This window comes from Prionailurus bengalensis, chromosome C2, assembly GCF_016509475.1.
Source record: "Prionailurus bengalensis isolate Pbe53 chromosome C2, Fcat_Pben_1.1_paternal_pri, whole genome shotgun sequence".
Taxonomy (NCBI): domain Eukaryota; kingdom Metazoa; phylum Chordata; class Mammalia; order Carnivora; family Felidae; genus Prionailurus; species Prionailurus bengalensis.
The window spans coordinates 110,820,177-110,831,967 of NC_057350.1; the positions used below are offsets into that span (position 1 = coordinate 110,820,177).

The 11,791-nt window shown below is 36.4% G+C and overlaps 1 non-coding gene across 1 annotated transcript; it reads left to right on the forward strand.

The window, feature by feature from the left end:
* Window positions 1-1,280: 1,280 nt before the first annotated feature.
* On the forward strand, window positions 1,281-1,386 carry LOC122492456. Its single transcript, XR_006299643.1, has one exon. It is a non-coding gene; the product is annotated as a U6 spliceosomal RNA (small nuclear RNA).
* The last annotated feature ends 10,405 nt before the right edge of the window (window positions 1,387-11,791 follow it).

Sequence of the window (11,791 nt, forward strand, 5' to 3'; positions counted from 1 at the left end):
GAGGGGTGCCCGTGTGGCTCAGCTGGTTAAGCATCCGACTTCAGCACAGGTCACGATCTCAGGATTCCTGAGTTCAAACCCCGTACAGAAGAGCTCTCTGCTGTCGGCACAGAGCCTGCTTTGGATCCTCTGTTCCCCTTCTCTCTCTGCCCCTCCCCTGCTCATGATCTCACTCTCTCTAAAATAAATAAACTTTGGGGTGCCTCGGTGGCTTAGTCAGTTAGGCAGTTAAGCATCTGACTTCACCTCAGGTCATGATCTTGTGGTTCATGAGTTCGAGCCCTGCATCCAGCCCTGTGCTTGACAGCTCATAGCCTGGAGCCTGCTTCAGATTCTGTGTCTCCCTCTCTCTCTGCCCCTCCCCAACCCATGCGCGCTCTCTCTCTCTCTCTCTCTCTCACACACACACACAACTAAACATTAAAAAAAAATTAAATAAACATAAAAAAGAAAATGTTAGAATCATACTGATAATTTAAGTATATAATTGCAAGTTATATGTTCAATTACCTAAATTTAAATGATTGCTTTTGGTAATAATGCATTAAATGTATAATATGCCCATGCATTATTGCTTCTTAAATATCAATATCCATGTTTCATAGTAGAAAAATTGCTTAAATAGTTTAGGAATAAAATTATATACTCAGGGTCACTTGTGTTAATTTATGTGACTTCTTGGCTTGGAAATATATTCATATAGGTTCCAGTTTCAAAAGTATTTTATATTCTGGGTTTGATATCAAGAAGTTTTAATCTTATAATATGTTAACACAAAATACTTGATGGCTCTGTGAAAACTGTTGTAAGACAGAGAAATTATACTGGCATTAGAGTTAAGAAAAGTTCAACTAGATATATTTATTCCTATAATCAGTTACTACAGAATCATTTTTATTTGATATATATTAGAAATAAAATGTGAACTATTCCTCTGAAGGAAAAAGTATACAATCACATTTCCATAAGACTGAGGCAAAATAAAGCAAACATTTACCTCTAAACTTTCCATAATTTGCAAACTGTAAATTATGGATAAATCTAAAATGGAATACTTATAAAATACATTTGTCTGAATATCAAATATACCCCCCCCAAATGTAACTCTTACTTAGACTAAAGCTCTGATGAAATTAAGTAATGGCATTTCTGTAGTTATTCAGAAAGATGATTGACTCCTAAACAAAACATTAATAATAATGGGCACTTTGGCTCTGAACAAATGTGTTAATCCCCTTTCCCTTAAAAAAAATGGAATTCTTGAAAAGCACAGTATGTCAGGGCTCACTCAGCAACATATGTACTAAATTTGAAACAATACAGATAAGATTAGCATGGTCCCTATGCAAGGATGACACACAAATTCCTGAAAAATTATCTTTCTTAAGATATAGAAGCAACCCAAGTGTCCATCGATAGAGGAATGGATAAAAAAGATGAGATATATATGTATACAATATGTATATATTTTTCCATGAATATTATATATATAAGAATATTACTCAGCCACAAAAAAGGATGAGGTCTTGCCATCCGCAACAACATGGATGAACCTAGAGGATATTATGGCAAGTGAAATAAGTCACAGTTGAAAGACAAATACCATATGATTTCCTTTATATGTGGAATCTAAGAAACCAAATGAATATACAAACAACAAATAAACCAGAACCAGACCTATCAGTGCAGAGAGCAAATTGATGGTTGTTGGAGGGGAGTGGGGCTGGGGGGTGGGCAGGACGAATAAGGAGGAGTGGAAGATGTAGGCTTCCAGCTGTGGAATGAGTGGGTCAGCAAAATGAGAGTAGAGAATAAGGAACGTGGTCTGTGGCACTGTGATGGGATCGTACGCTGACCAATGGTGACTCACACTTGTGGCGAGCATAGCACAATGCATAGCAATGTTGAATCACGACGTTATACACCAGGAACCAGTGTAGCATTGTGTGTCAAGCACACTCAGAAAAAAAAAAAAAAAAGCAAGCACAGTGTATCATCCAGAGTGAGGTATGCTATAGGTAAAAAGTTGCCTTGTGGCCATAAATATTTTTAAATAAATGTTTCTAAAATTCTTTAGAATAAATGTTTTAAAAGACTGAGCTCTAGACCTTGCTGCAAAGAACATGATTGTGTTTCAATGAGTGGCAGAAAAGTCACTACCATATTGTGTCAGCAAAACCTTCCAGAAATCTGCTGTGCAGGGTGTCAGAGAAAGCTATTCACAGGGAGACATCTGCCCAGAGGCACTCTGCTAAAACCACCAGGGGAAGCTGCTGGCAGCTGAGTCCTGCTCACCACCAGGCACTTCAGGAGGCAGAAGATGGAGAAGCTGTAAGTGCCACAGGAGCCTGCCTAGTGAGGGTGCTCTGGCACCAGGAGGCAGAGTCCTTCGGTCCTTCAGTGTCTCTCCATCATCCACTTGCAAAGCCTCGACACTTTGGTGGCCACAGAAAAATATTTACGGGCCCAAATTTGTTCTCGCAGAGTAATATAAAAGAGTGAATTTGGAAGTGGAAGGCTCTAAATCAATAACAATTACATTTGGTCAGGTCACATCCACATGGCTGTCCTGATGTGTGTGCAGTGTTCCTCTAACTGGTGATCTGGAGGCCCTGGCTTTTTCTTCTGTGTGATTTTTCTATCTTCTGCATGCAGTGTTCAGTGTCACAGCACTTGGTTGTATCAAATCAGTCAAAGGAAAAAGATCATGAAGAATGTCATGAGAAAGTTTCTAAGGGCAAGGTCCAGAAGTGGCATGTATCACTTCTACTCACACGTCATCGGCAAGAACCCAGTCATATGCTCACACCCAATTGCTAAGATAGACTAGGAAATGTAGTCAAGCTGGTGCCCAGGAGGGAGAAGTGGTTTTGGTGACTAGTTAGTCTCTGTCACAGATAATTTCTCTTAACATTGTTTTATTATTCCTGGAAGCAATGCATTTTAACTACTAGTCACCACAGTTACCCCTGGCCTGGATGATAGTAATATATGTGTGTAATATCCCCAGATGTCAGCTGGGGCCCCTCCAGCACATTAAAACCTGATGATAATGGTAATACATGTACATATATATTGAGATGTCAGCTAAGAATCCTCTGCCCACTGAGTTCCAGATAAAATTTGCCCAGATCCCTAGTTTCATGTCCCAGAGAGGTCTGCAAATTCCCAGAGTTCTCATATTCTCATAGCCTTCTCCATGTCTAACTTCTGCTTTCACTCATACTGTTGCGATTCCTCACTGCTCTGATCCAGATATGAAATCCAAATCTTTCATCGATTTCCACCCAAAAATAATCATTTAAACACACACGCACAGGTATGGAAGACTTTCCTGAAGATTTGAGAATGCCAGAGGAGGTTTAAATTATAGCAGGAGGAATAGTTTCAAACCATACACTAAGCAACCTCCTGTCCTTTAGTACCAACTAAAATTTCTGAGGCTCTTCTCATCATTTGGTTTCCTTCTTCACATCATGTCGCCATCCCTTTCTCCCCAGAGTCTCTTTACCTCCCAAGAGGAAAATCAATCCCCTTTACTTATCATGCCAGAACAACTTAACCATTTTTATTAGTTGTTTCTTAAGTTCCTACTGACATCAGTGTTCTGGGAGTCTTATTTGCCATCCCAAGGGACTCTAAATGTACTCTAAGAGAAATCCATGTGCTGGTTGTTAAAGCTAAAATGTTTACATTATTTCATATAAAGTCAAAATTGACTTGATTACTGACTCTACTAAGAGTTCTACCAGATCAGCTTTCCCAGCGTGTGTTCTATAGTGCACCTGTCCTATGAGATAATCTGCAGACTAAATGCATACATAAATAAGCGAGATCTACAATCAAGTAATTTTAAGAAACTCTGCATACTATACTCCCCTTCTTGGAAATTCATAATGCACATTCAACATATTGACAGCTGGGAAAAGTCATGTACCTGTTTAGCTGTGATAGTAGCTAACTTACTTGATGACATAACCTTTTTTGGCACAAAATGCCTTCTACTGTACAGAATATACAGAATGTAGAAAGTCCTTTCTAGCTACAATGTTCTGAAACACTATAATTCTTACACACCTATATGACTAATGACAAAACAACCATAAAAAAAAAATGAGCCCAATAGCCTGGCCAGATGGGAACTGTCACACACTTTTTTTTACTGCAGGAGCCCTCTCCCTCTCTGGTGACCACTATGTCCACCCAGAGTTTAAGTCATCTGGTTATTCTAAGAGAGTGAGGCAGAGACTTTCAGACACTAATCAGAAATCACCAGGAAAAAAGAAAGCAAATTTCCCAGCTGGTGCTAAAAGTTCCCATCTCTCCACTTTGATCTTCACCAAGGCTACTTGAGGCAGGGCTTTGACTGACTAACAAATGTCCCCTCCCTCTTTCCTATTTGTATTTCCTGTGTTGTCTTGAGACAAGCTGCTTCTGCTCCCTGACTCCTCCCCAATATTTAACTTTTCACCAATCCTGGACTTTTGATCCTTTTGGTTAAAAATATGATTGTTTGTAATGTAATCAAATTTTATAGCAAGTCAGCAGTCTAGACAGTAGGTGACTTTTATTGGCCTTTCTAACCTTGACACTATGAAGTAGTTTGACTTTTCCTCTAGTAGAACATATTGACTAGCAAACTTATAAATTCATCTTAAGTGAGAAATACTATTGGGTAGCACAATTCACTTCAATGCTGTCACCAAGTCACAGGCCCATGTTTTTATCACTTTGAAAGTGTATTGAAAAACACAAAGTGTGATATAAATACAGTAAATCATTAGTATTTCCTGTCACTTTCTTTGGGAAAATATTTATTTCTCCTTTGGGTACTTTAGACTCTGAAATAAATGTATTGAAGTCTTCTTTCAGATAAATTAATTAACTTTTTTTAAACAAGGTAGAAGTCTTTATATTAACCGACTGTAAGTTCTTTGCCTGATACATGTGTTGCAATTGTTATTACCCAGTCTAATGGCTTGCCTCTCATTTTCTTAAGGGTGTCTTTTAAATAGCAGAATTAAAAATTTTTTAAGTTTGATTTATCCATTTTCCTCCAGAATATTTATAGTTTTAGTTTTTATGTTTAAGTCTGTAATCCACAAATGTTTGTGAATGATATGAGCTAGAGATCAAGATTAATTATTTTTCATATAGTTACCTGGATGTTACAGCACCATTTGTTTAAAAAATTTCCTTTCTCCATTGAAACTCTTAGTGCCTTCATTAAGATCTATTGACCATGAATGGTGGATCTGTTTCTGAGCTCTATTCTGTCCCATTGGTTTATTTTTCTACCCTTATTCTAATATCAGAGACTTAATTACTGTAAGTGTAGAGTAAGTCTTGAAATCAAGTAGTGTAAGTCCTCCAATCTTGTTCTTTTTCAAGATTGTTTTGTTTACTCTAGGGTCTTTTATACCAAAATTAATTTTAGAATCACTTGATTTATATTTAAAAATACATACATAAATACAGGCCTATTGCTGTTTTAAGTGGGATTGCATTAAATTTCTGTCAATTTGAGAAATTCATATCTTAAAAATATTAGATAATGTCATCCATAAAAATGGTATAATCCTCCATTTGTTTAGGTTTTTAAAATTTCTCTTTGAAACATTTTTCATTTACTGTATAGAAATTATGCACACTTTAAATTTATTCATAAATATAAAATGTGTTTTTTTGAGAGACAGAATGAGTAGGGGAGGGGCAGAGAGAAAGAGAGAGAAAATCTCAAGCAGGCCCCAATGTGGAGCCTGACGTGCGCTCCATCTCACAACCTTGAGATCATGACCCTGAGATCACAACCTGAGCAGAAACCAAGAGTCCGATGCTTCACCGACTGCACCACCCAGGAGTCTCTCTAAAATGTTTTTAATGCTGTTATAAAGCATGCTATTTTAAAGTTCCCTTTTCCAAATGTTTGTTCCTAATATATGGAAACACTAATATCTCCACTGTCCCAGATTTACCACATGAAAACAATTCTTTAATTAAAAAGTAAATCAGTAAGTTAAACTATGAGAAATATAAACCAAGTGCAGTTTACTTGCTGATAAGACTGACTGTTCAGAATTTATTTCCCAATAATATCTTCATAAATTGATTGGCTCTTTATCCATGATAAAACTGTTAAGGAGAATGTGAGAGATGGCATCAGAAATAAAAACTTTTAAAGAATTTAATTAAATGCCTCAGTTTCTATGTTCTCTGCCCTTGGCCCATGAACAAAGTTTTAATGTAGTAAGCTTTAATTTAAACTAATCTTTTTTTTTTAATTTTTTTTAACGTTTATTTATTTTTGAGACAGAGAGAGACAGAGCATGAACAGGGGAGGGTCAGAGAGAGAGGGAGACACAGAATCTGAAACAGGCTCCAGGCTCTGAGCAGTCAGCACAGAGCCCGACGCGGGGCTCGAACCCACAAGCTGTGAGATCATGACCTGAGCCGAAGTCAGACGCTTAACCGACTGAGCCACCCAGGCGCCCCCTTAAACTAATCTTTTAATCAGGCTCTGTGCTGACACTCAGAGCCTGGAGCCTGCTTCAGATTCTGTGTCTCCCTCTCTCTGTCCCTCCCCTGCTCATGCTCTTTCTCTCTCTGTCTCAAAAATAAATATAAAACATTAAAAAAAAACTAGTAGTTAATCCATGCTCAAATTCAATTAGAATTTTATAAAAGTCGTTTTAAGCCAGTCTAGAAAATATATTTGTAAGGTGCAAAACCTGATTAATAAATCCAGTATCTATGTTATAAAATGTATACATTGCCACCTCCAAATCTTTTAAATCCTGTAACTATCTTCTCTTCCTTCCCAAACCCCTAAAGTCCTTATTCTCATACCTTTTCTTTTTTCTCCCTAATCTTTATTATTCTTAATGTCTTACCTTACAGTGATTATCTTACTTCTATTTTCTTTCTCCAAAATTTTGTTTAAATTCAAGTTAGTTAACATAGTGTTGTATTGGTTTCAGGACTAGAATTTAGTGATTCACCACTTACATATAACACCTAGTACTCATCCCAAAAAGTGCCCTCCTTAATGCCCATCACCCATTTAGCCCATCCCCTCACCCACCTCCCCTCCAGCAACCCTCAGTTTACTCTCTATTGTTAAGACTCTCTTATGGTTTGCCTCTCTGTTATATCTTATTTAATTTTTCCTTCCCTTTACCTATGTTCATGTTTTGTTTCTTAAATTCCACATATGAGTGAAATCATATGGTATTTGTCTTTCTCTGACTGACTTATTTCACTTAGCATAATACACTCCAGCTACATCCACATCATTGCAGATGGCGAGATTTCAATTCTTCTTGACGGCTGAGAAATATTCCATTATATATATCTCACATCTTCTTTATCCATTCATCAGTCGATGGACGTTTGGGCTCTTTCCATTGTGCTGCTATAAACATTCAGGTGCATGTGCCCCTTCAAAACAGCATTCCTGTATCCTTTGGATAAATACCTAGTAGTGCAATTGCTGGGTCAGAGGGTAGTTCTATCTTTAATTTTATGAGGAACCTCCACACTATTTTCCAGAGTGGCTGCACCAGTTTGCATTCCCACCAGCAGTGTATGAAGGTTCCCCTTTCTCTACATCCTCACCAATATCTTTTGTTTCCTAAGTTGTTAATTTTAGTCATTCTGAGAGGTATGAGGTGATATCTCATTGTGGTTTTGATTTGTATTTCCCTGGTGATGAATGAAGTTGAACATTTTTTCATGTGTCTGTTAGCCATCTGGATGTCTTCTTTGGAGAAGTGTCTCTTCATGTCTTCTGACCATTTCTTAACTGGATTATTTATTGTTTGGGTCTTGAGTTTGATAAATTCTTTATAGATTTTTTGGATACTAGCCCTTTACTCAATATGTCATTTGCAAATATCTTTTCCCATTCCATAAGTTGCCTTTTACTTTTGTTGATTGCTTCCTTTGCTGTGCAGAAAGAAGCTTTTTATATTAATAAAGTCCCAATAGTTAATTCTTATTTTTATTTACCTTGCTTCCAGTGACATGTCTAGTAAGAAGTTGTTGTGGCCTAGGTCAGGTAGGTTGCTGCCTGTTTTCTCCTTTAGGATTTTGATGGTTTCCAGTCTCACATTTACATCTTTCATGCATTTTTTATTTATTTTTGTGTATTTTCATTCTTCTGCATATTGCTGTCCAGTTTTCCCAACACCATTTGCTGAAGAGACTGTCTTCTTTCCATTGGCTACTCTTTCCTGTTTTGTCGATTAATTGACCATACAATTGTGGGTCCATTTCTGGGTCCTCTATTCTGTTCCATTGATCTATGTGTTTGTTTTTGTGCCAGCAGAATACTGTCTTGATAATTACAGCTTTGTAATACAACTTGAAATCTAGAATTATGATGCCTCCTGCTTTATTTTTCTCTTTCAACATTACCTTGGCTATTTTGGGTCTTTTAGGGTTCCATACAAATTTTAGAATTGTTTATTCTGTTAAAAATGCTGGCGTTATTTTGATTGGGATTGCATTGACTATATAGATTCCTTTGGGTAGTATGGACATTTTAACAATGTTTGTTATTCCAGTCCATGAGATGGAATACTTTTCCATTTCTTTATGTCTTCTTCAATTTCCTTCATAAGTGTTCTATAGTTTTCAGAATACAGATCTTTTACCTCTTTGGATAGGTTTATTCCTATGGGTCTTACGGGTTTTGGTGCAATTATAAATGAGATTAATTCCTTGATTTCTCTCTCTGATGCTTCTTTATTGGTGTACATAAATGAAATAGATTTCAGTACATTGATTTTATATCCTGCAACTTTGCTGAATTCACATATCAGTTCTAATAATTTTTTGGTGGAGTCTTTTGGGGTTTCCACATAGAATATCATATCATTTGCAAAGAGTGGAAGTTTGACTTCCTCCTTGCTGATTTGGATGCCTTTTATATCTTTTTGTTCTCTTATTGTTGAAGCTAGGACTTCCAATATTATGTTGAACAACAGTAGTAAGAGTGGACATCACTGTCATGTTCTTGACGTTATGGGAAAATCTCTCAGTTTTTCCCCATTGAGGATGATATTAGCTGTGGGTCTTTCACATACAGCCTTTATGATATTGAGGTATGTTCCTTCTATCCATACTTTCTTGAGGGTTTTTATCAAGAAAGGATGTTATATTTTTTGTCAAATGCTTTTCTGTGTCTATTGAGAGAATCATAAGGTTTTTATCCTTTCTTTTATTAATGCAGCATATCGCGTTGATTGATTTGTGGATATTGAACCACCTCTGCAGCTCAGGAATCAATCCCACTTGATTGTGGTGAATAATTCTTTTAATGTACTGCAGGATTAGATTTGCTAGTATCTTGTTGAGTTTTGTGCATCCATGTCCATCAGGAATATTGGTCTTTAATTCTCCTTTTTAGTGGGGTCTTTCTCTGGTTTTGGAAGCAAAGTAATGCTGGCTTCAAAAAATAAGTTTGGAAGGATTCCTTCCACTTCTATTTTTTGGAACAGTTTCAGAAGAATAGGTATTAATTCATCTCTGAGTGTTTGGTATAATTTACCTGGGAAGCCATCTGGCCCTGAACTCTTGTTTGTTGGGAGATTTTTGATTACTGATTCAATTTCTTTACTGGTTATATGTCTGTTCAAAATTTCTATTTCTTCCTTTTCAGTTTTGGTAGTCTATATGCTTCTAGGAATTTATCCTTTTCTTCCATGTTGCCCAATGTGTTGGCATATTATTGCTCATAATTTCTCTTATAATTGTTTGTTATTTCTGCAGTGTTGGTTGTGATCTCTCCTCTTTCATTTGTGATTTTATTTATTTATTTATTTATTTATTTATTTATTTATTTTGATAAGTCTGGCTAGTGGTTTATCAATTTTGCTAATTCTTTCAAAAAACCAGTTCCTAGTTTCATTTATCTGTTCTACTGTTTTTATTTCTATATAATTTATTTCTGTGCTAAGCTTTATTATTTCCCTTTTTCTGCTGGTTTAGGGCTTTATCTGCTGTTCTTTTTCCAGCTCTTCTATGTGTAAGGTTAGGTTGTGTATTTAAGACTTTTTTTCCTTCTGGAGAAACGCCTGAATTGCTATATACTTCCCTCTTATGACTGTCTTTGTTGCATCCCAAAGGTTTTGGACTTTTATGTTTTCATTTTCATTGACTTCCCTGTAGGTTTTTAGTTTTTCTTTAAATTCCTTGTTAACCCATTCATTCTTTAACAAGAATGTATTGGTGATCTTTCAAATTTTTTTCTTGTGGTTGACTTCAAGTTTCAGAGCGTTGTGGTTGGAAAATATGCATGGTATGATCTCAATCTTTTTGTACTGGTAGAAGCCTGAATTGTGACCCAGTATGTGATATTTCCTAGAGAATGTTCCATGTGCACTCAAAAGAATGTATATTCTGCTGCTTTAGGATGAAATGCTCTGAATATATATATATATATATATATATATATATATATATATATGTTAAGTCTATCTGGTCTAAGTGTCATTCAAAGCCATTGTGTCCTTGTTTATCTTATGCTTAGATGATCTGTCCATTGCTATAAGTGGGGTGTTAAAGTCTCCTCCTATTATTGTATTATTATCAATGAGTTTCTTTATATCTGAACTTCTATTTTAAAGGTAACTAGATTTTTCTTTTCTTGAATAAATCTTCATAAAAGAGGCCTGTCTGGCTCCCATCATGTTTTTCTCTTGAATATCCCCCTGTCTTCATCAGGTACCCACTAAACAAACTTCCCATGTCAGCACATGCCCAGAACATAAAAGGGATTTGGATAAATATTTTAAATATGTAAATGAGTAAACTAATAGATGTATAAATTAAATGAATCTGGATTATATTATCAACTTTCCCTAAATTCTCTAACATTAGTAATTCAATAATGATTTTCCAATCCTAACCCCTGCTGAACATTTTTGTTGCACTTGGTACCACTGACACCTTCCTCCTTCATAACTTTGTCTTGTGTTTGCTTTAATTTCTTCTTTCTTATAACATTATGTTTCTATCACATTATTTTGTTCCTTATCTTCCTCCCACTCACTTCTATTGGCCTTCTAGTTCTTTTCCTCTACATGTGTTTCTTAAGAGTTCATCCAATTTCCAGTTTAAATTGATTTTATGGATCAGATATGCTACCACCTCATAGAGTGCCCCTATGAATGCAAAAAAGGCAGACTTTCTGGGCAGACACAGCTCTGTAGATGCACAGATTGTGAATATAAGCCACTTTTGTACAAATCTGAAAAATACGCATCTTCCTTGGACTCAGCCAGATACACCATAAAAGAAGTCCTGTGAATGGTTCCCAAATCTAAATTTCTAGACAAACTGTCAAACCTGCATTACCTGTAAAGGGTTCATAGGAATACTCTTAGGTAATATGGGATTAGGTAAAAAAATCAAAATTAGTTCCTTTCATCTAAATGTACTATATTTCTAAATCCAAGATTGCATTACTTTATCAATGATCAAGCCATTCTGATGTGTACTTAACGTTTTTCCCCCAGTTTTGCTAAGAAATAGTTGACATTGGGGCACCTGGGTGGCTCAGTCGGTTAAGCATCTGACTTCTGACTGCAGCTCAGGTCATGATCTCGCAGCCAGTGAGTTCAGGTCCCACATTAGGCTCTGTGCTGACAGCTCAGAGCCTGGAGCCTGCTTCAGATTCTGTGTCTCCCTCTCTCTCTGCTCCTCCCCCACTCATGCTCTCTCTCTCTCTCTCTGTCTCTCAAAGATGAATAAATGTTAAAAAATTTTTTAAAAAAAGAAATAGTTGACA